The 27,120-nt window shown below is 36.5% G+C and overlaps 1 long non-coding RNA gene across 1 annotated transcript in view; it reads right to left on the bottom strand.

The window, feature by feature from the left end:
• LOC141379829 (uncharacterized) overlaps positions 1-16,270 on the bottom strand; it is an 81,468-nt gene extending 65,198 nt beyond the window's left edge. The window contains exons 1-2 of the long non-coding RNA XR_015520162.1: positions 16,159-16,270; positions 16,000-16,076 (exon numbers count right to left, since the gene is read on the bottom strand). This is a non-coding gene — a long non-coding RNA (uncharacterized LOC141379829). The remainder of the gene's footprint in view (positions 1-15,999; positions 16,077-16,158) is intronic.
• Positions 16,271-27,120: the final 10,850 nt, after the last annotated feature.

The raw sequence follows: 27,120 nt of genomic DNA on the forward strand, positions 1-27,120 counted from the left end.
AGGCAACATTTTTCCAATCTTCTATTTTCAAATTTTGGTGAGCCTGTGTTGTAGCCTCAGTCTCCTGTTCTTAGCTGACAGGAGTGGCACCCGGTGTGGTCTTCTGCTGCTGTAGCCCATCTGCCTCATGATTTGATGCATTACCTCTGGCATCAACAAGGCATTTGCACCCACAGAACTGCCACTTACTTGATATTTTCTGACACTTCTGTTAACCCTAAAGATGGTTGTGCATGAAAATCCCAGTAGATGAGCAGTTTCTGAAATACAGCCCGTCTAGCACCAACAACCATTTCACGTTCAAAGTGACTTAAATCACCTTTCTTTCCCATTCTGATGCTCAGTTTGAACAGCAGCAGATAGTCTTGACCATGTCTACATGCCTAAATGCATTAGTTGCTGCCATGTGATTGGCTAATTAGAAATTTGCATTAACAAGCAGTTAAACAGCTACCTAATAAAATGGCCGGTGAGTGTATATCAACTGAGTATTGCAACAAAGCAGTTCTAGTAAAGTACTATATAATATAAAGGTTTTTCTTTCACTCAAGCGCAGTCCATGTGAATAGATTCATGAGTCCTCTCCAGTGTTCAGAAGAAACCTACAGTACATCATGACAGACAATCAAGATAAATAAAATTTGATCACAGCGTTGCACAAGCCCATACTTCAGCACAAAACATACCTAGCATTGACCTAGAGACAGCATTCTAGCAGGCAGAAAATAAACATAGGCTTGTTTTCAGTTGGTTCTGCTTCAAAAGCAGACAATGTTGTAAAAAAGAGACTTCAAACGGATTCCACAAAACCAAAGTAAATTCTCCCGGGAGTTGCTTTCACTTGAATGGCGACTTGCCTTTAAAGCGACAGCTACTGTGAATGCTGACTGCTTTGTGGTTTGGAGTGGTTTGGCTCTGAAGTGCAGGTGGGGAGGAGGAGAGGTCTGGAATGACACTAGTGGCAAATGTCCTTACAAGAAGGTTGAGTACATCAGGGACTGGCTTTGTAACAAGGACTGTGCTCTGTGCTGATCAAAAGAGAGAAACTTTCCCAAAAAGAATATTCTCAGAGACTTATTCGGGCCAAATAAGAAAAAGAGGCTGAATATTGAAGTAAATTTATGACATTGCATTTCATTTGAATCTGAAATTTTTTTTTGAGAAAGTGTATAATACAGACAGAACAATAGAACAAACAATACACCAATTCAACCGGTGACAGACAGATGGAATGAAAAACCAAATGAATAATAAATTAATGGAACAAGATCCTGATGAACAGAATAAGACAGAGAGAACAGAAGAACGATAGACAGAATTTAAAAAGATGATATATAGATAAATTGAACTAATGATAGACAAAACAAAATAAAAAAAACAAGAAACAGAGATAGAATAAAAGAAAAACCGAATGAGAATGCATAAGCATGAAACAGATAGAACAGCAGACAAAAATGGTGGATTTAACAATAGACAGACAAGAGGCAGAAACAACAGGTGGATAGACAGAATGAGAAACAAAGAACAAGAGAACAACATAATGAAAGAATAGATAAACAGTAGACAGATGAATAACCAATAGACAGGATGACAGATAGCAAGTTTTCAAAATCGTGATAATGGAACTCGGGTATTAAATAAATTTGGAATAGTATTACTAACCATCAGAAGATCTACCATGGTTTACTGGGAATCTGCTACAGTAATTGATACAACACTACAGACATTATGTAATTATTAATGAATAACAAATGACAGGGTAAAAGACGTAATGAATGAAATAATTGATGAATGAGATGGAATGAATGAATGAATGAATGAATGAATAAAGGCAGAATGAATGAATCAATGAAAATACAAAGGCAGAATGAATCAACGAACAAATGAAAAGGCAGAATGAATAAATAAAAAAGACAAAGGCAGATTGAATGAATGAAGAGACAATATGAATGACAGAATGAATGAATAACAGAATGAATAACAGAGACAGGATGGATGTAAATAAATGAATAAATAAATGACAGAACGAATGAATGACATTTATTCTTTGTCCTTCATTCATTCATTCATTAGAGACAATGAATGAATAAATTACATAATGAATGAATGAATTAATGACAAAATGAATAAATGACAGAATAAATGAATGAATCTAATAATTAATTCATGACATTCATTCATTCGTTGTCTGCCATTCATTCATTCATTCATGAAAGAGAGACAATGAATGAATAAATGACAAGGAATGAATTACAGAGACAGAATGAATGACAGAGAAAATGAATGAATGAAACACAGAGACAGGATGGATTGATGTAAATTAATGAATAAATAAATTACAGAATGAATGAATGACATTTATTCCTTGTCTTTCATTCATTCATAAGAGACAATGAATGAATTACATAATGAATGAATAAATTACATAATGAATGAATGAATGAATTTATTAAGTAATTCATGACATTCATTAGTTCAATTGTTGTCTGTCATTCATTCATTCATTCATTCATTCACGAAAGAGAGAAAATTAATGAATTAAATGACAGAAGGAATGAATGACTGGCAGAATGAATTAATGAATCAATCAAAAAAAGAATGATAATACATGATGAATTGTATATAAAGCATAATCCACACTCATACTCATGAATTTATTTGCACTCTCATGATTTTATTCATGGGATAAATGCTATCAGTCTCTGCACCTGTCAAAAGAGCCCTCCTTTCCAAGACACAAACTCTTCCTTCATCACAAGAAAGGTTTACTTTATTTATATAATTTATTTTCCAGTAAGAAGCAAGTGCTGCACTGTTACAGCTCATTAAAACAGACAAAAAAAGTTATTGAAGCTTTTAATATTGGAGGAGAAACTGAATACAAGTTGTTTTCAAAGCACCTTTAAACTCCTTTGAAATGTCTCCGATATGAGTTTTCATCAGACCTGTGCTAGCCTCAGTTATTTTATCTTAGCATTTCATCTGCTATTCTTCCAGTTCAATTATGAATGTCTCGGTAATTATACATGTCTTCTTGTTTACAAATCCTTTCTGGGATGACTGCCTTCTGTCACCGACTCTGTCCCAGTCATTCCCCTCTCTGGCCAGCAGAGGTCATCAATCACCGGACTTCTAGACATTACGTCATCCACTTAAACTGATAAGCACACACACACACACCTGTTCCTCATCCCGCTAACGACCCACACTCACCTATATAAGCCACACTCTCACTCCAGTTCAGTGCAAAGTCTTGTTTTGCCCCTGCTAACTCTACTGAGTGTTTCCTGATCCTTGCCTGCTTTCCCGTTGACAACTTCAGACTGTATCTCAACTCTGTCTTGCCTGCCGCCTGCCCTGAACTCTAGCCTGCATCCCGACTTTGATCCTCGCCGCCTGCCTTTGACCCATGCCTAAATACTCACCTTGTGTTTGCCAGCCGCCAGCCCTTCGATTAACTACAACTGTGTTTTATGTGAGTGAGTTCGCACACGCTTAACATCTGTATGCTGTTTGTTATTAAAACCATTTAATAAATATACTGCAAATGGATTCCTCTGTGTCAGACCCTCCGTTACACCTTGATTCCCTTTTTCCAATCACCAATATCTTGTTTTTTGTAAAGAAAAAAATCTAAATTGGCCTAAATGTTCTCCTACTACCCTACAATAGTTGCATGCAGTTAAAACATATGTAAACACTAGAGGCAGACAACAGAAAGTGAAAACCAGACAGAAAAAACAAATAGAGACAGAAAATAAACCTTCTGAAATTCTTAGTATTAAACTCAGACTCAGCTTCCTTCTTTAAATATTGCCCTAAAACAAAAACTGCTGAATTGTGAAGCTTTAAACCAAGGAAATGTGAGTTGAGAAAACCATAGCTATATTATTTCATCCAAGCTTCCATTGTGTTGCTTAATTATGCAGTGAATAACTGTTCTGCTAATTACAGTTTTATTGCTGCATTATTTGCACTGCAATTGTTGTTGTTGTTGTTCTTGTGGTTGTTCTACTGAGGGCATTTATGTTCTGCATCTAAGAAATGTTTCCAATTGTTCAAAACTTGTTTAAAGAGCAATTTTAGGACAAAGCAGGAGCATTTGTAGTAGACAAAAGTATATCTCGGGCTGTATTGATGATTTGGTTTGAACTTTGCTTTTGTGTTGTGTTCATGTTTGTCACCAAAAAAGTAAAAAAAAAAAAAAAAAGTGATCATAAAAATACAGAATCCTGAAGTATTTTTCCTGATACTTTTTCTCATCACAGTTGCAATGTTTGATGTCTGTATTGAACTGTAAAGGCCAATGTTTTCTTTGAAGCATTTTTTCGCAGGAATATCTTGCACTTTGTTCTAAAACACTGAACATGATCCAAAGTTTTTTTATGACAATGTCAGGGTGCAAATCATTTGCAATAAAAACCATCACTGATTAAATGATTACATTTTTCTCAGAATTAAACAGAAGAGGTCTTGAGTAAAAATATTAATTGGCATGATTGAAACAAGATTTGCTACCTTATCTCTAGGTGAAATTGCACAGTGTTTCTTTATGCAAGTCATAAATCCAAAATATCTGCATTTGACATGAAAGCTATTGACACATTATGGCTATTCAAGAGTTCACACTTAAATAATGCTTGACGATGTTAGCAGGTTTGACATGCGGTCTCGGGAGAGAACCCTGAGGGCAGAGATAAAGGAGCCCAAGGCTCCTGCCTGGTCAATGAGCATTAAGAGGGAAATGGGAACAGGTAGCTCTTGGTAGCTACCCGATTCATTTGGCCTATACCTTGATTAATAAGATAGCTCTAAAAACGTTAAAACCCAAAAAATTAAAGGTAACTCAAACTTTTGAGAAAACATTTGAGAAAAACAATTGCAACAAACAACTTGCGTTCAAAAACGAATACTAAAGAGTCTTCTGAAATGAATTGAAGATAGGGAAAAGGTTTAGCTGGATATTTAATGTTAAATACAGTAAAGTCAATCATATCACATGCAGTCAATATCACATGCTCCTCTCAAAATTACATTGTGAAACTTCACTTATGAGCATTGCCATTACCTTCACAAAATATGTTTCTATATGCTTTTAGATCAGAACAATATATTGTTTCAGCATCTACATCGCAATTTACACATCCATATAGTCACATTGCAGAATACAAAATGTTGAGTCAGAATTATTTGTCAGCACAATTCAGGACTCATGTAGAGTGATTGCAAAGTTTAACTATAACAGATTTGGTGGTGTGTTTTAAAAGTTTGTAAATGTGAAAGCTTTTCAAGTGAGTTTAAAGCATTAGGGCAGCAGAAAAAATGACCTTTGTAGCTTTGCCAAGATTTAGTTTCTACGCATGAATACTGTACAGCTGAGAGAGCCATAATATTTTACTCTATTTTCTATGCTTCATTTATTTTTATTTTTTTTATTGTGAACACACCATCTTGAATTTTGCAATATTGTGCAGGCCTACTCACTTTCAATCTTGATGGCTTTAAGAGTGTTTTCTACAAATGAGCTGATTTCAGTAGAATGCAAGCGTCTGTGAACATTTCTATTTTTTAGCATGATTGCACAGTTGCATTTTTGAAAATCTTTACAAAAATAATAGCCAAAATGTCTTCTAGAGCAGTTCTGGAACTTGATTAGTCTGCAGCTCAACTCCATCTTTAAATGTTCATTTCAATTGAGAGCAAGGACTTTCTTACTGGGTCTCAGTGATGATATACCCTATAATTTTCAGAACAGAGACCATCTACATATTTTGGTTTACTTTGCTTGGAAATGTATTCTTGTAAAGTGGATTAACGAAGAAATGAGAGAATGAGAATTTCTGAAAATGTTTTTTTTACTAAAAACGTTCAATAAAAATATATTTGAAAAAAATATATTAAAATACCTGCCTTTCATCAACGTCATTTTTCCCAATGATTTCATCTAATTAATAATCATAAGCTCAATGCCAAGTTTCCATCCTCTATTAACCATACATCCCTGCTGTAATCCTGAACATTTTGGCTGATGTACATTATGAAAATGTTTAGATCTTAGAGAAATAAGATGAAAGGAAAACACATCAGACAAGAAGATCTTTGACAGCAAGACTGTGCGGTGCTTTGCCGTCCAACCTCCTAGACTGACTTTTAATTAGTCGGGCCATTACAGGCACACAGAGCCAACACATAGCTTCCTTCATCAAACACAAACCGATCAAAGCCTACGATATAGAAGAGGGAAGAGGTTATTCATTACCTTGATTAGTCAATATAACAAATCAGAACACTGCCCTCTGATTTATATGCATGAGATAATGAGAGAAGGAGGAAAAAAAAAAATGTAAATTTCATAGTGCTCCTAAATATGAAGCTACGGATAAGAGGATGTAAAAAGCGGGTTTATTTTGTTTAAATACATTTTCTTTGTCATTTTCTCGACATTAATATATACTTGAGCTATTGCAGTTGAAAACCAAAAAGAGCCATATTATTAGATTAGGTGCAATTAAATATATTTGTTAAAATGGGATAGACGGCTACATTCCTGTCATGACAAATATGGATAAGGATTTAAGACGTGAATTTAAAAGGAACAAACATCTGCACTCTGGCTTTTGAGAGGACAGCTGTACTCAACTCATTTGTACTCACAACTCGTGCTCTTTAAAAGGCGACCTATTATGCCCCCATTTACAAAAAATTGCTCCCTAGAGTGTGTATGTGAAGTTTTAGTTCAAAATACCCCATATATAAATGTTTTAAAACTCTTTGAAACTGCACCTTTTAGGCTTTGATCTTAATGGTGGTACTTTGGTGACTGCTGCTTTAAATACAAATGAGATTGTGCTCCCAACTCTTTTCGAAAGAGAGAGCAGAGTTACAACTGCCCATGTGTCAGCATAGTGGCAGTTTTAAAAACAAGACTAAGCCTCATTCACACTACAAGTGATTTACAGTTGCAAAGCGACCATTTATTTCATTAAGAGCAAACAACTTCCAGCGACCTCCATCTATGCAAGCGACAGCGACAATTGGCAACCAGGTAGGCATGTCCAGTGACACGACAAAGTTAAAATTCTTCAACTTTATGCAAATGAAGAGTGACTTTGAGAGACAGTCAATGGGAGCTATATACTGGTAAGCTATGAAGGCTGTTATCCATGGTTATCCACATGGTTAATTAGCTATAGATCACAAATGGCAGCGTTAGGAAGTTAATGAAAATTTATATTATTTATTACATTTCCCATTAACTGTATTTTATTAATGTCTACCCCCACTCCAACCCTAAACCCAACAGTCACATTAATTTAAAAACAGATCTGGGGTCTTTTCTATTAGTACAGCTGATTAACCATGTGGATGGATGGATGGATGATAACAGCCTTCTGAGCCTACCAGTAGGTGCAGAAGGCCCCTACTGGCCCATATCTATCAGCTGATAACCCCTGATAACGCTCATTAGTGAGATAACATTTAAAGCAGGTAACTTCAAACGCAGAGAGCAACTGACCACAGCAACGGGGCGAAGAAGGGTTCCAGGAAGCAGGTAAGGTACCAACAGAAGCCAAAAAAACAAGATAAACAAGTAAATAACAGAGCGAGAATGTGGTAAAATCTGAAAACGTAGTAAAAAAAAAACAGGCGAGGGCTTTCCTTTTCTGGATTGCTTTTTTAAAACTGTCATTAGCGTTTAGGGAATTCATTGGGTGGATCAATCTGTGTGTTTGAAAACACTATTGGTATTTGATTTCAGTCGATTGGTCAATCAGTCGATTGTGGCCTCCGATGGATATACGCAAGAACAGCAGACGAGAGGGAAATTGGAGATCTCAAAACGCATACACAGCGGCCTCTTGTGGATTCACAAAATCAAAAATACTGCGATTAAAAAAATAAAAAAAAACACAGCTCCAGGGACGCATTTGGCTCTTTCCAGAAATGTATATAGGGGTATGTTTTTTAGAATGTGCCTGGAAGTGTTTCTTCAGACTGTTTTGATGAAGTGTGATAATAATATTAACAGACTTGTCACACAACTGTGTTTAACCCCCTTGTAAAAGTGATTTTTGCGTAATAGGTGCCCTTTAAAATGTTATTTTGTGAAAGCAAAGCACACTAAGAAGAACACTAAAACAAATTAAGTAAAATCAAATAATCTACAGGTCTAAAATAATTACTTTAGGTGGCTCATGAAAACCACTATGTAAATTACAGGAAGAACGGTTCTTATTACTATAACTATATTATAAAAAAGCATTCAGAAAAGCAGCAGCAAGGACAAATACGGTTACGGTTTGAATATCTGCCTCTCAGCTTTTTGTGTTATCTCTCGATTCCATGGCAACAACTGGAATAAATCAGAAGAGATGAGCGAGGGCATTGAAGGTACAAAAACAAAAAGGCGTTTTAACAATCTCAGGTTTTTAAAAACAAAAAGGACACTACAGAGGAGAAGACACTGACTGCGAGAGATAAACAACCGATAATCATAACAAATATGGGGGAAATGAAAACAGACATTGGAAAGTGACGTTTTTCATTACCCACTCAGTGGGAAGATGCCACTGCAGAAAACTGAAGTAAACGAATGATTCAGCCCCCTGAGATGGCAAAAACAGGGAGCTGGCAGGAGGAGATACAGCCAAAGTATTCAACTGTACGCTCATTTCCCATTCGCAAACGACAGTGATGTAGTGCCCTTGTGAAGACGCATATAGAATAAGATTCTTGCTAATTGCCCAGAGTGCAAATGAAGATCTGTGACAAAATGTACAAAATCTCATACAAGTTTGTGTTTTGCTCACTGTATGTTGTTTTCATCTCCATGCACATCCGCTGAGATAATTTACTGCTCTTTTCTGCCAGGCACAGAAAGATAAATGGATTTTGATCCCATACAAGCAGAAAACGAAAGTAGAAGAAGGAAAAAAAAAAAGAAAAATACCTGGAGCATCGCACCGCTTATTATTCCTCGACTCTGAGCCAAAGTATGACTGCCAGATTAAAAACTTCTACAGTTAATTTCAAACATACAAATAGCCTATGCTAGAATTGGGTAATTAAAAATTTAATTTATTAATTATCTCTGCAGGTCTGCCAGAATGAAGCGGCAGGCTTATTATGAAGTAATTGCTTGCAGTTTAAGGTCTATTTCACAGCTGAGCAGCCTGCTAAAGCCCACAAATGCAGCATCTCAAACTTTTCTCTGTTTATTGGGGAACTGCATATTGGGAAGGATTAGCTAGAGGTCAGCAGTGCTCCTCATTATGGCAGACCAGACTGCCTGAGATGGATGATTAAAACACACACGCACACAAAACAGCTGACAAAACATTGAAAACGAGCAATTATGCTTCGAGTTAACACAGTTGTGCAGTCGGATGTTTCATTTCTGTCAGGAAGTAAGTATTTGATGATGATGATTTGGACCTATAGTGGATATCATTATCATGGTGCTGTCCCCTCTTCCTGACAGGTTTATTCTAGTTGCGTAGGTTGTTTAAAAAGGCATATGATATCTCAGAAAGAGAGAGTGAGGTTATCTGTGCTGCAATTTATATGATAATAACACTGCAGCACATCATTAACACATTCATTAGTTAATCATTAATATATCCTAACAAAACAGTTTGAAAATTGACTAAATTATATATTAATTGCAAGAAGCAATTAGCAGGATGTACTAAAAACCACAAGGTTTGTGAGAAGTAATATTTTTAAAAGGTTTTATGTAAATGTCATATACTTAAAAAAAAAAAAAGAATAATATTAATAACAGCAGAACTTATGGGTCCTTGAGGGAAATTGGTTCCTCATGAAGAGGACATCTCCAGCACAAATCTGATGGTCTGACGTCTTGAATATTGCAAATTTAACATCTAGTTGCCTGGCAACCATACATCCCATCCCACCCAAAATTACATAAAACGCCATTAGATGTAGACACTTCATGGATCCACAGTTTGGTGAGTTTCCAGCATGAAAATAAAAAGTTTTAGCTGTTCAAAAGGAAAAAAGTAATACATGAAATTGCTAGAGAAATAAGTGGAATCCAGCAGGCATCTGAAACCAGTATATGGTCCCTTAAAAATCCCTCCTTCATAATTGAATCAAGCAAACTTTACAACAGATGAAGTTCAAGGAGTTCATGAAGCTGAAGCCAGTTTGTTGTCCACTGATACTTAACAGCACAACAAATGATTTCAAATGTTGAAAACTTACAAAAAGCAAAAGGCCAACGTATAGAACTGAAAAGTCTCTGTTTAAAGCATTTTTAAGACTGGATGAAGTTAGATCTGCAGACAATGTTTTTATCAATCATCCACAGCAGGAAAATTAATAATAAATAAAATAATCGCTGATACATATTCAGATTATTTACATGTTAATAATAACCAATGTGACTGGGGGGCAAGATAGCTCAGTGGTAAGCATTGTCACTTCACAGCAGGAAGGTCGCTTGTTTGAGTCCTGGCTGGGCCATGTGGCAGTTTTGTGTGGAGTTTGCATGTTCTCCTGGTGCTCCGTATTCCCCCACAGTTCAAAAACATATGAGGTTTAGGTGAACTGAATAAGCTAAAATTGTCCATAGTGTGGCAGCACGGTGGCGCAGGGGCGCAGTAGCACAATCACCTCACAGTAAGAAGGTCACTGGTTCGAGCCTTAGCTGGGTCAGTTGGCATTTCTGTGTGGAGTATGCATGTTCTCTCCGTGTTCATGTGGGTTTCTTCCGGGTGCTCCAATTTCTCCACAGTCTAAAGACATGCACTATGGGTGAATAGGGTATGCTAAATTGTTCGTAGTGAATGTGTGTGTATGAAAGGGAGTGCATGGTGTTTCCTAGTGATGGGTTGCAGCTGAAAGAGCATCCTCTGTGTAAAACATATGCTGGGTAAGTTCCGTTGTGGCGACCTGATGACCCCTGACTAAGATGAAAAGTAAATGAATGAATGAAGGAATGTCCGTAGTGTACAAGTGTGTATGTGTATTTCCCAATAATATGTTGGGACTGGAAGGGCATCCACCATGTAAAACATGCTGGAATAGTAGGGGGGTTCATTCGGCTGTGGCGATCTCTGAAATACAGACTAAGCCAAAGGAAAATAAATGAATGACCAATGTGCAATTGGCATTTATTTATTTATTTATAAATATGTTCTATATGTAATGTTAGAAAAAGTGCTAAACTAAATTATTTTAAATAAGATTTGACAAATTTCTAACTTCAGTAATATCTGTCAAAAAATTGTTTTTAAAAAAAACATCAAAAAGCACATAAAACTTAATTTAAAAAAAAGTTATGAGTGTTGTGTAAATTATATTTTACTCTTAATTTGCTACAAAAAAAATTACAATTTAATTTACTGCTACACAAACTTCAACACACCTAATAGAAATGGGAGAGTAATGGTGCGTCCCAAATCACATATTTATGCACTATTTTACGCAATTTTGTAGTATGAATAGTGTAAACAGTGCATTCACACTTAAAACTTTAAAAATAATAAGTGCACTTTAAATACCTGGATGATGCACTAACTCAATCAGTAAAATAAATTGTTGAATGTTGGACACTTCACTCTCTCAATGGCAAATGCTTTACTCACTAAACAAAAGGGGCGGAGCTTTCAGGCACTGATGTTGAATTACTTCATTCATTTTGGATTGTGAAAGCAAAATTCTTCAAGTGTTTATACCGCTTGTCGATGGTGAATGCGGATGCACTCATGGCAGGTATTATTTGGTGCTTTAGTCATTTATTTTACTAATTAGGCAACCAACAAACGTCATCAGGGAAACGGTTTGAATTTCTGTTAGGAAAAAAACTTTAGTGTTCCATTTGGTATGACACTCCATACATATACTATGCTGTTGAGTGTGTAAGTGCATAAGTACACAGTACACAAGTGTATAGTGTACAGTCTGCCACTGGGGACGCAGTATAATTCACCTTACTACAGGACAGTCCATGTTTTCAGTACGATTCAATGCTAGCGAGCTCTGTGACAAGTCCAGATGTCAAGTCCCTTGTGAATGCTTTACATTATGCCAGCAGACAGTCTTCAGAATCCATCCCACTGATGTTACACTAGACTGTCTACATCACAATGACACACCAGATGGAAGAGAAAGCCCTGTTTGGTTGAGAGCCAACAATGCTCACCTCCCACACTGGGTGAATAGGGTGCTTGACTTCAGAATAACACTGGCATAAGAGAAGAGCAAAGCGCCAACCATCCAAATGCATGCGAGCCCACAAAAAGAGATGAATGCCCCTGTTTCTAACAACAGTTAATGCTTGTTCACTAAGCATGTGGGCTGTGAACATAATGCTTTAAAAATCACAATGTTAGGGTGACACAAACACATGCTGGCAGTTACGCAGTGCAATTTAGATACAAAAAGCATGCGTTTTTGTGATGCAAAAATGAAAATGTGGAAAAAGTAAATTGTTCTAGACCAGGGGTGTTAAACTCCTGGAGGGCTGCAGCTCTGCACAGTTTATTTCCAACCCTGCTTCAACACACTTTTCCTGCAGGTTTCAAACAAGCATAAAGGACTCAATTAGTTTGACCAGATTTGTTTAATTAGGGTCAAAGCTAAACTCTGGATGTTTCTCAATTCAAAGATTGCAGAGAATGGACTTGCGTTCTCATGGAGATCAGTCTAGCCAGGTTACCTCTGAAGAATGAACTCAGGAGGCCGCAAGAACAGAGAACGCATTCTGTGAGAAATGAGATGCTGCGTTCTTCTTTTTTTTAGTTTTAACGAAAATTATTTCAAGAGTTCACACTTGGCTGATAATTGATTACAAAGCTTGTTTGGTATGCTGTTCAGGTAGAGAGCCCTGAGCTTATAAGATCCTTAACCCTGGGGCTCCCTCTTGTTTGCAAGGTGAGAGGGGAGTTTGAGCACAGGTAGACATCGAGAACTTCCCTGCTGTAGTAGCTAATCAACAGATAGTGATTGCTCTTATATGATGTCTATGGTGCTGATTTGGATTACTCAATTAACTTAAGTTGCATGTTGGGAGGAAACTGAGGAATGCGGGGGAAACCCATGTGAGCACTCGGTGAACATGTAAACTTCCCACAAAAAACGTTGACTGGCTTGGTAAGGACCAGAACCAGCGACATACTTGTTGTGAGGCAATGCCACCCAGCTAGGAATGGATGAGAAGTACGGGTGAAAGAGGGGATTCTTCAAAACGAAGATGGCTGTTATATGGAACTTATTTACAATGGCTTAGGAATCGTCTGATTGGTGAATCATAAATTGGAATTTTCAATATTTATAAAATGCACATAAACCTCACAAATATACTTTTCACAATATAAATTCCTTGCGTAATCCAGAGGGACTACAGATGTAAATTAGCGTCATAGCTTCCTCTGGCCCAACATGTCATGTTGTACATTGTCCCTGTATAAATAAATAAAATAAAAAATAAAACAGATTTTAATTTGAATTTCAGCAAATCAACACCCTTAATGTGTTTGTCTTTATAAAGATTTTTTACGTTAAGGTTTACTTTCAACATTTCATTTAGTGAAACTCCTTAATAATAAATCTATATTAAATGCTGTGCTTCCCACCTCCAGGCAGGAATTTATCAAAGCCGCCATTTTAGTACGCCTTTGACATGAATGTGGAAACAGTGGAGGACTGGCCATCCAGAGCAATAGATATATACATGAGTAAATATTTTTTTTAAAGAGATTGTTTTATCTTACTATGTATTATCATCAATACTAGTCTAGCACAAACGTTCGTAACATACAAAAATGTAAAAAACAAAATCTTACCTATGAAATGTTCTGCCTTTGTGCTTAGTTTTCTTTGCATGTTATTACACCCGTAAACAGCACAAAAGTCTAGCATCATTACATTGGCTTTAGTCTTGACTAGTGTAGTCGAATGAGATTTGTGCTGGGAGCACTGTACAAATATGGTGGCACTATTGACACATGTGATATCTAGTGTATATATTTATGCCCACCTCTAATATTCAGCCATAATGACTTTTGGAACTTCGAGCAAGCTTTGCGCTCAAGTCTGCATTGATGCATCCTTGATATTAAGAACACATCAGGGAACTTTCGTACATCCCCCATTCTTGCATTCTTGAGTATTGAAACTGAACTTTAGTGGTTCATGAAGTTACATGAGAACACAAGTACTCAAGATTGCTGAAAAATGCTTATTGAAAAACAGCCAATGTAGAGCTTTTGACACCAAGACTGTTGTGAAAACACATAAAGCCGTGGTCACACTGCGTGTTCTGCCACATAGACTTCCTATTCATACGCAAGCAAATGTGACAGACCGGAAATGCCAGCTCGTGCGACAACTTTCACAGTTCACTGCATTGCAAAGGTCAAGCTTGGTGAACTCTGACCTGTGAAATCGCATGACGTGACTGCGTCAAAGATCAAAACATGACCTCAGTGTACAGAAATTTCAAATATGGACCAATCGCTTGCATTTGTTTATGTCTAATCATTGTATAATCCTGCCCCTTTTTGCAGCGCTGTACAATAGAATTTCACATGCTCAGTCTAGCGTGACCACAGCATAAGACCTTGGAAGAGACAACAACAGATTTGTTGTTCATAATGTTAAGTTCAATCAATTATTAGCTGTAGTTCATATAAAATAAATGTTCATAAAGTATAGACCACTTTAAAAAAATGGATGATTGCAGGGAAAACATAAAATGTTGCTAAATTAACTGTAAAATGTGAACATTGTGCTTACCTTCTTGCGACTTTTCCACTATGCTGTTATTCACATTTCTACCTGCATCCCCAATGCTACTGTAAACATTACTGTGTAAACATTGTATGTTGAAACATCTTGAAATGAATGATGGATCATAATATAAAAGGAAAGACTTTTCATTTCATCCATATAATACATTTCATCACATTGCACAGGCATTTTTGAAAGCACTACTACTATTGACTTGTATTTCATGAATCATTAAAATTCATGGTTTCAGATTAAACATTTTTTATGATATACTAAAGGTGGTGGGGGGTGGGTTGGGGGGGACCTACATCATAAACAGCATCCTTCATTACCTGAGGGTGAGTAAATTAACAGCAAATTTGCATCAGAATTTGTTGGAAATTATTTATCTAAAGCATTTTATTCATTCATATGCTCTTATAATCTTTAATTAAAATATTTGTTCAACCTGTTTAACCAGTTTCAAACTGTCACTCACATAAGATCATAGCAATAATAAATGACAATGCTCTAAATATTTTCTTGATAGACCTGAACAAGCCTGCCTAATTTTTGCCTCAAGGAGAGCTATAAATCTGAGCTATAAGCAATTCAGTCTCCAGGTAACTGATGCAACCTTGTTGCCAAATACACAGACGGAATAAAAAATTACTTGTTTTAATGAAAAGCTAAATTCTCATTTGGTGCAAGCAGAGTTGTACTCTTTGAAACACAATATAAAAAAAAACTAAAGGATGATTCAAAAACTTCCCCAAGTATTTTACATAAAATCAGTCTACAAGCTTTCACAGACAGTGTAGGTCATGGCTTTCAAACTCCACTCCTGGATGGCTGCAGCTCTGCAAAGTTTTGCACCAACTACTATTAACTATTAAGCAGGTGTGAGATGGAGCTGGTTGGAGTTAAACTATTTAGAGCTGTGGCCCTTCAGGAATTGATTTTGAGACCATTGGTGTAGATAATAAAAATCATGGAAGGCCTCCACTTTTAAATTTTCTTACAACGAGTTCATATTTCAGCAATGAGGAGCAATAACACCTAACATTTTTAACAAAAGTCCCTTTAGGTAAAATTCAAAATTTGTAACAGTACCAGCAACACAAACATATTATTGTAATCATTTCAATGCAGAGGAGCAGCAATTTCCATACTAACCGGTACTTAAGCATCAAAATAGATCAATACAGAGCAGATAGTAAATATTCAGTTGCACGGCGGCCTATAAGATTCCAGATAACTTACCTTTGATGAATTTAATGGTTGAAATGCCTTCAAAAGCTGCACCAAACAAGCCAAGCTCTGGCATATGACATCCTCTCCTGATTAAATACAATTTTTATTTATTATAGGTTAATCTTAAAAATAGGATTTATACAGCTACACACCATGTACACATCTTACTTCAATTTATAGCCAGTGTTTCTCAATCATGTTCCTGGAGGACCACCAACACTGCATGTTTTGGATGTCTCCTTTGTTTGTCAAACTGATTTCAGGTCTTTCAGTCTCTGCTAATTAGCTGATGATCTGAATCAGGTGTGTTTGGTCAAAGAGACATGAGGTGATTCCCAAATCACATACTTTTGCACTATTCTTCCTGCATTTTCTAGTATAAATAATGTAAGTAATGCATTCACACTGAAATTGTTTTTTATTTAAAAAAATAATAAGTGGCCTTTAAATACCCGGATGAGGCATTTATTCAGCCGGTAAAAATAATTTATGTTGAACACTTCACACATTCAATGGCGGCAGATTTGCTCGGAGGTTGGATTACTTTATTTATTTTGTAAATGTTAGTGTTCCATTTGGGATAATGCTAAATTCAGATACTATGCTGTTGAGTGTGTAAATGCTTAAGTACATAGTGTATAATGTGCCATTTGAGACGCAATAATGGAAAATGTGCAGATCTGGTGGTTCCCTCCAGGAATGTGGTTGAGAAACATTTTATTAAACATTAGTGGATAAATTAAAATATTAATATTATATTAAGTATTGCAGTTGCAGTTGATTGTTTTATTGAAAATTAATCTCAAGAGTCCCAGGAGAAAGGCCTGAGCTCATATACGATCTGAGGGAAGTTTGAGCTCAGGTAGGTCTCGAGAACTCCCCTGCTTATTTATGGCTAATGAAAAATTAAAAATTGATATATACTGCTGATTAAGAGATCATCTATGGTGCCAGTTTGGTTTGGTGAATTTACCTATGTCACATGTTTTTGGAAGCCTGAGAATCCAGGGCAACCCACGCGAGCAGGGGGAGAACATGTAAACTCCACACAGAAATGTGAACTGGCCTGTTAGAGACTTGAACCAATGACATTCTTGCTGTATGGCAACAGTGCTAATCACTGTACTTCCATGCCGCCCTAACAAAGAAAAGGGAGGAGGAGGAGTAGGGGTGGAAGGGAGGATTCTTCAGGACGAAGGTAACTGAGATAAGAAACTCTGGTTATTTATTGTGAGTTAAGGCTGATTTATACTTCTGCTTCATGCGCATGTGTATGCGTATGCTGCAGCACAGCTTTAGGAATCATCCATCGGTGAATCATGCGTTAGCTAATGCACGACCAGCCATGGTCAATCATAAGCATGTGATCCTCTCAAAATTAAGTTCATTATTAAACTTCACTTAAGTTTACCAGACTAATTTCAAGGGAAGCACATAATATGATTGATCACAGCTAGTCTCTCATTCATAATCAGCAATAATCCAATCAGATTGATCCAAGCCTACAATAAATAGAATGATTTTAGTTTACTGCCTTATCTTCGCTTTGGAAGAATCCATCTTCCACCCCATCTCCTCTTTTTTCTCCTTTTACAAGTCTCGAGACCTACCTGACTCTAACCAGGGGAGCCCTGGGCTCAATTATCTCCAAGCTCAGGGTTCTCTCCTGGGACAGCATGCCAAACCTGTGTCAAGCAATATCTAAGTGTGAACTCTTGAAATCAGCAATTTTTCATATACACTAGAACTAGTTTGATTGTTTTTGATGATGTTTAATGTTAGTTAACTTTAAATTGTATTAATATGTATGTTAATATGTTCATGTTATTTTATTATTCTTTTTTTATGAAGTAACTTTATTTCAAAGTTGTTTTAAAATAAAAGCAGCTTCAAAGTAGCTTCCCCAATAAAATGAATAATTGATTCTGAACCACTGCATTTTTTGAAAATTAATTCTAAGCTCAAGTGTACAGCAGCCCTTCAACTGTGCATTCACTTTAAGCCATTCTATGGTCTGTCATTAGATATTAAATCCATTCATCCAACCATTTTCCAAACCATTTGTCCAATAGGGTCACAGTGTGCTGGGACCTATTCCAACACCTATTATTCTTAACTCAAAACAGACAAAGAAGTCCTCAGATGAAAACAACACATATAGATATCAAAAAGGATTTGTTAGATTTGTGCAAATTGTATCTCTGGACGATTCTCTCCAGGAGCTCACAGATTATGTGCTCAAACAGAATGTGTAAAACATGCAATCATGTTTTTGTTGAGCCTTACAGGACGTCCAGCATCAGGTGTAGCATAAACCCCGGGAAATGAGACTATAGCGAACGGCTATCTCAATTTCATCTTGAATTGAATGACAGAGCTGGTTTGGATGACGGTATTGGCTGAGGATCCGTCTGATGCATCTAGTAATCTTGCCACCTACAGAGATTTAACCACAACCAACACGCTTTCCATTAGCCAGCCCACAGGAGATGAAGAGGGAGAGATGGAAGGGGGGCATTGTGAAGGACAGATTCATGTGTGACTGACAAGCAGACAAGGAGATGATAAGGTGGCTGATGGAGTGACAAGATGGAAATATTACGATGTATACATGCATTCACAACACACATGGCTCTTTCTAGAGGTTACAGAATTACAACAATAACAATGATGGATTCACTGAGTGCCTTTTAACAGTTGCAAATGAATCTCTGAATATATGGGTCATTGTTTTAATATTTACGCTATAAAAATAATTCACTCAAAACATTCTCCCATCATTTTCTTAATCTAATCAGACCCCCTAGTTTTTCAGGATTTTTTTGTGATTTTTTTTAAATTTTTAATTAAATGACAGATTATGTGGCAGTAATTCTCAAACATTTGCAGACAATTTTGCGATTAAAAATATATATACCAATGTAAAAAATTATATGTATTTACCATATTAGGTAGCCTACTATGTTGGGTGTGCAATCTGAAACAATGACAAAGACACAAATCATAAAAATAAAGCCTCTTTTTATTTTGGTCTCTTGTCAACACAAGATTTGATACGGTAGGGATGAAGCCAAAGGATGGTTGTATAACTCTTATTTTTATCCACTATCTTACTTTTTCTCAGATTTTACTCCTCGGCAGGGAGTGAAATCTAAGAACTCGTCAATGGTAGGGAAGCGTTTTCTCTTGTTAACTGCAGGGAAAAAGTCAAACGAAAATAATTTAGTGATTTGACGCAGATCATAATAGCAGCCATACATGTAAAGTACAAATAATGTCCTTCAATTAAGTCACGTCCAGCGACCGTCATCCTTGAACCTGTCTCATCTCCACCTGTCTTGCTCCAACTTTCTTTTACAGTCTGAAGTGCACCAAATGCACAAAAACGCCCAATTCGTGCCACAAGATGTCTACATCTCATCTTTGCATTGACTTCACATGTAAATCACTCGCGCTTCATCTGCGTCTGCTTACAACACTATTTTTTTATGCGATTATATAGAGTTTATTTAATAATTTTGCAGGATCGCAAAAATTTATGACTTTTTTTTTAATTTGCGTTGGATTCAGCAATCGCAGAATCGCAAAAAACTAGGGAGTCTGTATAATGCTGTCCGAAATGTACAGATGAGATCAAAATGATTGGCCTATTTGTGAAATTTGTGAGCTGATTAACAGAGAGAAGCATTTTCAACATGAAAGTTCTAACAACCAATTTCTTTAGTGAAATGTAAAGTCATATGTAGGTAATGTCGCCTAAAAATAAAATTTGCTTTTATTCCAACCAAACTATAATAAATTGTATTTTCTTCATAAGAAAAAAATATTACAGGTAATACTTTAATTTAAAAAAAAATTTAATTAAACATCACAAGGGATATATTTGATTAAAAAAAAAAAACTTTCACATGAGGTAATCATTTTGCCTTCAACAGTATATAACTTTTAGGCTTTTAGCAAAATATTAACTTCCCTTTTAGCTCTTATAATGCAAGTTCAAAGTTGGTTCCCTAAAATCCATTCAACATGAACATGATGATAATTTGCACAAACTCAATTAATGAACCTAATGTCTTCTAAAGAGAAACGATAAGCATTTTAGAAAAATAGTAATAATTTAAACATTAGCTTCTGAGCTTTTTTTAATTCTGTAACCTGGCTACTGGAACTAGTTCCTACTCATACATCCACATACGCTGCAGCACATGCCAGAGTGTGTGTGTGTGTATGGTCACATGATGCACTGTAAAAAATGCAGGGTTCCACACAATTCATTCATGTTGTCCCAACACAAACAGATTAAGTTAACTTATTGGATTGAACATTAAAAAAATTAAGTTGTCTCAATGAAATCGCAAGAATTAGGTTGTTTCAGCTTATTGTAATTAAGTATTTTAAACAAGTAAAAAAATATATATTTTGTTTTTTGAGTGTGTGCGTTTTCAACTATATATTGTGGATGGAGATCTTTTTCAGAAACGCTAGGTAAAACAACAGTGTGTACGAGAATCGTTTTCATTCTAAAACTGCATTGTAAAACTAAAACATGTTAGTGTAAACGGGGCCTAAAACTATAGATTGTCCTGATGCATCAGCCAACAGATGACTCCATATACATTCTTCTCATAATCTTAGGAATTGATTGAGCCATCAAGTGTAGCAAGGTTTCCCTGAAGGGTTGAAGTTTTGATGTTTAAAACTTTGACAATATAATATATTAGTTTAATGATTTATGAACATATTCTTTTAGTCATCAGCATATATAGACTGTGACAGCTCAAATTTGTAAGCATTTAGGTACTGTTAACATAAGTAAATATTACAGAGTTTCATTTGTACTTGCTGCATTTGACTGGAAAGCTTTTAGCAAGGTGAATTCACCTTATTTTCTTTCCTCAAGAGTCAGAGACAGGTGGCAATTAACGCATGAGTGTGTGCGCAAGTAAACTGTAGGTGTTTTATGAGCTATTAAATGCATCTCGCAGGTACATCACCTTCACGACTGGCCCTTTTTATCCTTTCATCAGCCTCCCAGAAAGCGCCAAGTGCCACTCCCAGCCGGTTCCATAATGCCAAACCAATGCCACTTTTTGCTGACAATAACAAGTAGAACGTGGCATTCATTATCAGTGCTGACAAGTCCATGCTCTCTCTGGAGAAAAGTAAACTTGCACCGACTACTGTGCATCATTCTTCAAACTTTTGTCTACTCTGCTGAATGCAATTTGCATCTGTACGGAAATTCATATTGCAGTTTCAATCACAGCTCACAATGGCTTGAGCTCCCGCACTGACCTTGTGGAAGGTTCATGCATTTTCATCCCAGGAATAGTGGACTCCCAAAGGACTGAATGGAGTTCAATTTGACTCAGCATCCCCCGAAAGCAGCACAGTCGTCAGCCGTCTGGATTAATTTGAAAATTATAGAGTGTATCTTCATCTCTAACTAGCATGGAGAATGTGACTCAGCCCCCTTTGCAATGATAATAGTATTTATCTGAGCTACTTAGACAGGGAGCCTCTCATACTGATATGGATTCCCATAGGAGCCTCAACATAACAAGAAACTTGGGTTTTAATTATGAGTTTAAGTTTTAGAGCTAAGTTTGCAGAGTCAGCTTTGTCATTCACACTGGAGGGCGATTTTGAATCTATAAAGTGTCTTCTAATAGTTGAAAGTGTCAGTATTTAAAATATGCACTGTTTAGGTGCTATAAAAACAGTGGTCTGTTTGAGCATTCAGAGATCAGCATTATTCCCTTGCACTGGAGATCAAGAGACCATTATGCAAATATGAATGCAGGTGAATTCATATAGTTTATAATTTAAATAGGTCCACAGCAAGGTTAAAAATGTGCATACATAAACGTAGCAGTTTTAAAAGCTCTAAATAGATTGTAAGCACTAAATAAGAATTTTAGGAATCTGTTATGCAATTTTTCAGTATTCAAAGACATACATCTTTTCACTTATCACTTATAGTCAATAAAATCTGTCTTTCTTAATAACCATATAATTTTTTTTCTTTTAAAGGATCTAATTGAGCTCAAATGTTAAAAAGTTGTCTCTCAAAATTTGTGATTCATGGCAGTTTCTGTTTTTTACACTTCAGAATTGAATTATGGAGCTTTAACAAAGCTCAATATTTGAACATTTAATTTCGGTCAACAGTTAAAGGTAAAAAGGTATAGCCTAAATGTCCCAAATATGGATAAATCAAACAGCTGAGTTAAAAATTGTAGTTTCTAAATTTGATAAATTAAAATTAAACCAATGTTGCTTGTTCATTTTTGAACATTGTGATTGTGTTAATACAACCTAGCAGTTTTTTATAACCGAGATGCCCAAAGTAGGGCCTGCGGGCCAAAGCTGGAACATTGTAACCTTTGATTTGGCCCACCATCCCATCTGAGAGGAGAGTGAGTATGATGGAGAGGGTTGGGGTGAATGTCTTCAAAACAGAGATCGTCATTTTTAACTTGACGTAGCCTTTTTTTGTTTGTTTTATTGTTGAGCTACAAAAAAGCAAACAGAAATGAAATCTTTCTTTCAGTTATTAATTTATTTTCTCTTCGGCTTTATTAATCCAGGGATGCCACAGCAGAATGAACCGCCAACCTATCCAGCACATGTTTTATGCAGCGAATGCGCTTCCAGCTGCAACCCATCTCTGGGAAACATCTATACACACTTATTCACACTTGTACACTACAGACTATTTAGCCTACCCAGTTTAAACCACATGTTTTTTGGACAGAGGGGGAAACCAGAGCAAACCCAGGGAGAACATGCATACTCCACACAAAAACGCCAACTAACCCAGCCGAGGCTCAAACCAGCGACCTTCTTGCTGTGATGCGACAGCACTACCTACTGTACCACCATGTCGTCTAAAATGTTTCAAATAAATGTAAAAGAATCTGCTTTTTTAAAATGTAAGTTTTAAAATGTAAGTCCGACGGATAGAGGACTATGCAGAAGACATCAGCAAGCAAATCAAGACAAAAACTTGTGTAATTTTGTAGTGTAGTTTTACTGTAATAAGTTCAATATAAAATGTAAAACATTCTGTATTAGTTAATATAAAGAATTGTTTTCTAGTGATTTTTAAACATTATTAAATAAATTAGGGATTTATTTTACCCTAATTTATATTTATTTATTTATTTTAGGGATTTAAATTACCCATGGCAAATTACCCCACCTATATTTACTTTCAGGCCACTAGCCTTGATCAAGTTTGGTTTTTGACCCTTTATAAGAAAAATTTGGAAACCCTGTTTTAAAGTGTAACTGCAGTGTTGTATATGTTTATATATGAATGAATAAATAAATAAATAAAATAATTAATTTATTTATTTATTTATCAATGCATTTATGTATGGGGTTTTGCTCATGATAGCAACAATTGCTATGTTTCCATCCAAAATTTGTACGAATTCATACGATTTCAGTCATTCAAACATGTACGATTTTAAAAAGGAGGCGTGGCACCTAACCCCACCCCTAACCCCAACCGTCATTGGGTGATGAGCAAATCGTTCTAAATTGTATGAATTAGATGGTACGAATTTATACAAATTAGCCACAAAATCAAAAAGTTACGATTTGCCATTAGATTGCATTGATATTTAGGAAGACAGCAGAGAAGAATGGTAGAATGCTGGTGTATTTCTAGATTAGATTAGGACTCGGCAGTCACAGGACAATTACACTAGTGTGCTCATCACACACCAGATTTAGGTAGAGAAGAGAGACAGGGATAGAGGCAAGTCAATAGATGGGGATTATCAAGAGGACCAATGGGTGAATTGGGACATTAAATTGGGACATTAGGACGATGTAAGCACTCCTTACTGACCTCCCTAACACCCCTTCCAACTGCAACCTCATTTTTATAATTGGTCTCCTATCCAGGTAGTGACCAGGCTCAACCCTGCTTAGCTTCAGTGGGCAACCAAATTTGTGGCAGTTAATTATTTCTGCACTGTTAGGCCTAGTTTCATGCCACATTTAAAATGGAAACAATGTCTAGAAGTTAGAATGTTGGATGGTTTTTATGGCCAGATTGACACACTTTGTGTGTTTGTTTATGCCTCAGAGCATCCACATACTTAATAAGCTTCTAGGATATTTACAAGCACATACCCTATTTTGTCTAGCTAAATGAACAGTCTTGAACAAACAAAGCTGTTTTGTCCTTCAGGATATGAGTGAGTTTCTGCATGTAATCTGTTGTCTGATAAGTGTCTCAGAGACGGAGACTCATCCTGTTACTTGACTGGCCAATTTAAGCACTATAGTGTTGTTTTCCATCAAATGAATCATCTCAGTAACCAGCTCTGGCACAAGTAAAACACACACACACACACACACACACACACACCCACACATACCTCTCTTAGCGTAACATGCTTTATTGTCTTGTCAGTTACAATCAGCTTCCATGACATGTCAAGCATTTAAAGGGCCTTCTAGTCTTCATCAAAGTGACATATGGAACATGGCAGTCCTGCTTTTAGATTTTCGAAAACCTTTGTACAACACATTATCCCTTCATCTTTCCTGCCTTGAACAATGTGCCTCTCACTGGTCAAGCTACTTGTGATTTTCACATTTCACAGCAAATTAGAGTGCATTGCACTTTTAAATGTGTGAACAACAAGTCCAACACTGAACAGGTCTGGAAGGCATAGATTGTTTATATCATTCTCTGAGTGCCTCATGCATACAAAACCAATGCGAAACCAATTCTATCACACATCTTCTCACATTTCATTCTAGTTCATTTTGTTTACTGATATGGGCCCCGATTTTAAACTATACAACATAAATCTCACGCCTCTGAAGTGATTTTCATCATAGAAGTTAGTGGTCCACATTATCTCATATTACTGTCAACAACAGCCTGAAGCGTGACGCTTGCATATGATGTGCACAGCATGTGATTTACAATGCAATATGACCAAGGCCAAACGTAGAAAATAAAAAAAAGATGAGCATCAAGAAAATTATTCTGGAGTAGGGGCTGTGTAATATGACAAAATGTATATACATACAGCACATGGATGTAAAAAGCCTATTGTTTCATGTTATCCTCTATTGTTTATATCGTGGTGTTACGCAATATATTGTTTACAGAACTACTTTTTTACATGATTGCAGTATTACAAACCATTACAGAAATGCAGACCGAAACACAAATCACAGTATTGTGAGAAAGTTGCATTCTTAAAAGTACAGCTACACTTTGCATTTTTTTTTTCAATACTTCATATGTTGGGTTTGTAATCAATAGTTTTGAAATGTGTTTTATATATTTAAATTACATTTCATTTTAAACTTCTGCATTCTTAAACATTTTCACTGAAGTTTGAAATAAAGTGCAAAATTTTTTTATAGTAAAGTATGTACTTTAAAATTTAAAGTGGCCAGTTGATATAAATATAAATTGATTGAATTTACTTTAATGAGACATACACTCAACGGCCACTTAATAAGGTACACCTTACTAGTACTGGGTAGGATCTGTTTTTGCCTTCAGAACTGCCTTAATCCTTTGTGGCATAGACTCAATAAGATCCTGGAAATATTCCTCAGAGATTTTGGACTATTTTGAAATGATAGCATCATGCAGTTGCTGCAGGTTTGTCAGCTGCACAGCCATGATGCGAATCTCCCTTCCATCACATCCCATAGGGGCTCTATTGGATTGAGTCTTCTGCATACACCGGTTATAATGAGTGGTTATTTGAGTTACTGTTGTCTTTCTATCTACTCAAACCAGTCTGGCCATTCTCCTCTGAACCCTTGCATCAACAAGGCATTTGCTCTCACAATACTGCTGCTCACTGTATAAGTTATCTTTTACTATTTTCTGTAAACCCTAGAGATGGTTGTGCATGAATATCCCAGTAGATTAGCAGTTTCTGAACCATGCCACTTTTTTTTTAAATTCACTTAAATAACCTTTTCTTGCTCAATTTGAACTGCAGCAGATGGTCTGGACCAAGTCTACATGCCTAAATGCATGGCGTTGCTGCCATGTGATTGGCTGATTACAAATTTGCAATAAGGAGCAGTTGGACAGGTGTACCTAATAAAGTAGCCAGTGAGTGTTTATTGTTTTCAAAATATGAGACTATTTTTTTTTTATATCGCTCAGCCATATTCTTGAATATATTGCCCACGTAAAAAAAAACATGAACAAATGTGGGCTTATGGTAATAACCTGTGTGAAATGGAAATAAGACAAGTTGACCGCAGCTGTGTCTGTTTTTTAATCCCCTCCTAATGAGCCAAATGTTATCCAGCAGAAGTGGAGCTGTCCAGAATTAGCCCTTTGCAGCCTTCTTTTGCCTCTCAGAAGCCTCATTAGCTAATCAGGACCCTGTTATTTAATAAAAGTGCTATAGTTTCACCAGGCCATACTAATCAGCATTATTGTCAAAAGCCCCTCGACCTTACCCAGAAGGGGTGCGCACGGAATACACAAGCCCAGGCTATATGTGGTGAAGCATGAGACAAAGAGTCTCATTTAAAGGACAATGAGCGACCGATTGAATCTTCAGAGGGTCGTCGGGATTGCCAGAGCCCAGGTGTAAAGGGAAAATGGGCTCTTTCTGCGAAAGGCACTGTGCTCTCATCATTTTTCAAAGTAGGGCAGCCGTCACAGCTGCACTGTGAATCAGAAGTGAAATTTCCATTGGAAATTGGGGGCTTAGCACTCTGGCGTGACGACGGAGCGTTGCAGGTGGACGAGCGAGACAGCATGAAGTAGCCTGTAACCATCCTGAAGAGAGACATTGAATTCTGGCAGGGGACGCAGGGCAAACAGCATCAATCTGCCTGAGCTGGGTGCCTTCATAGCATGTTAATATGTGTTTTTGAGGATACCTTTGAAAGTCAAGCTGATTCAATGCACATTTTGCAGCGCTTTCAAAGTGAAATGTCTAGTGGGTAGAGCTAACTGTGCATTCAATATTATCTGAAAAAGACAATATGAGACTTGTAATTTTTCTTTAGTTAATGCAAAAGTTACCTGTCTTGTTAAATTGGCTTACAAGCAGCACAAAAGTCCATTAAGTTCAATGGATTCTTCGTCTTTTACATAAAATGTTCTACACATCT

This window comes from Danio rerio, chromosome 21 (assembly GCF_052040795.2).
Source record: "Danio rerio strain M-AB ecotype USA chromosome 21, GRCz13ab, whole genome shotgun sequence".
Lineage (NCBI taxonomy): Eukaryota > Metazoa > Chordata > Actinopteri > Cypriniformes > Danionidae > Danio > Danio rerio.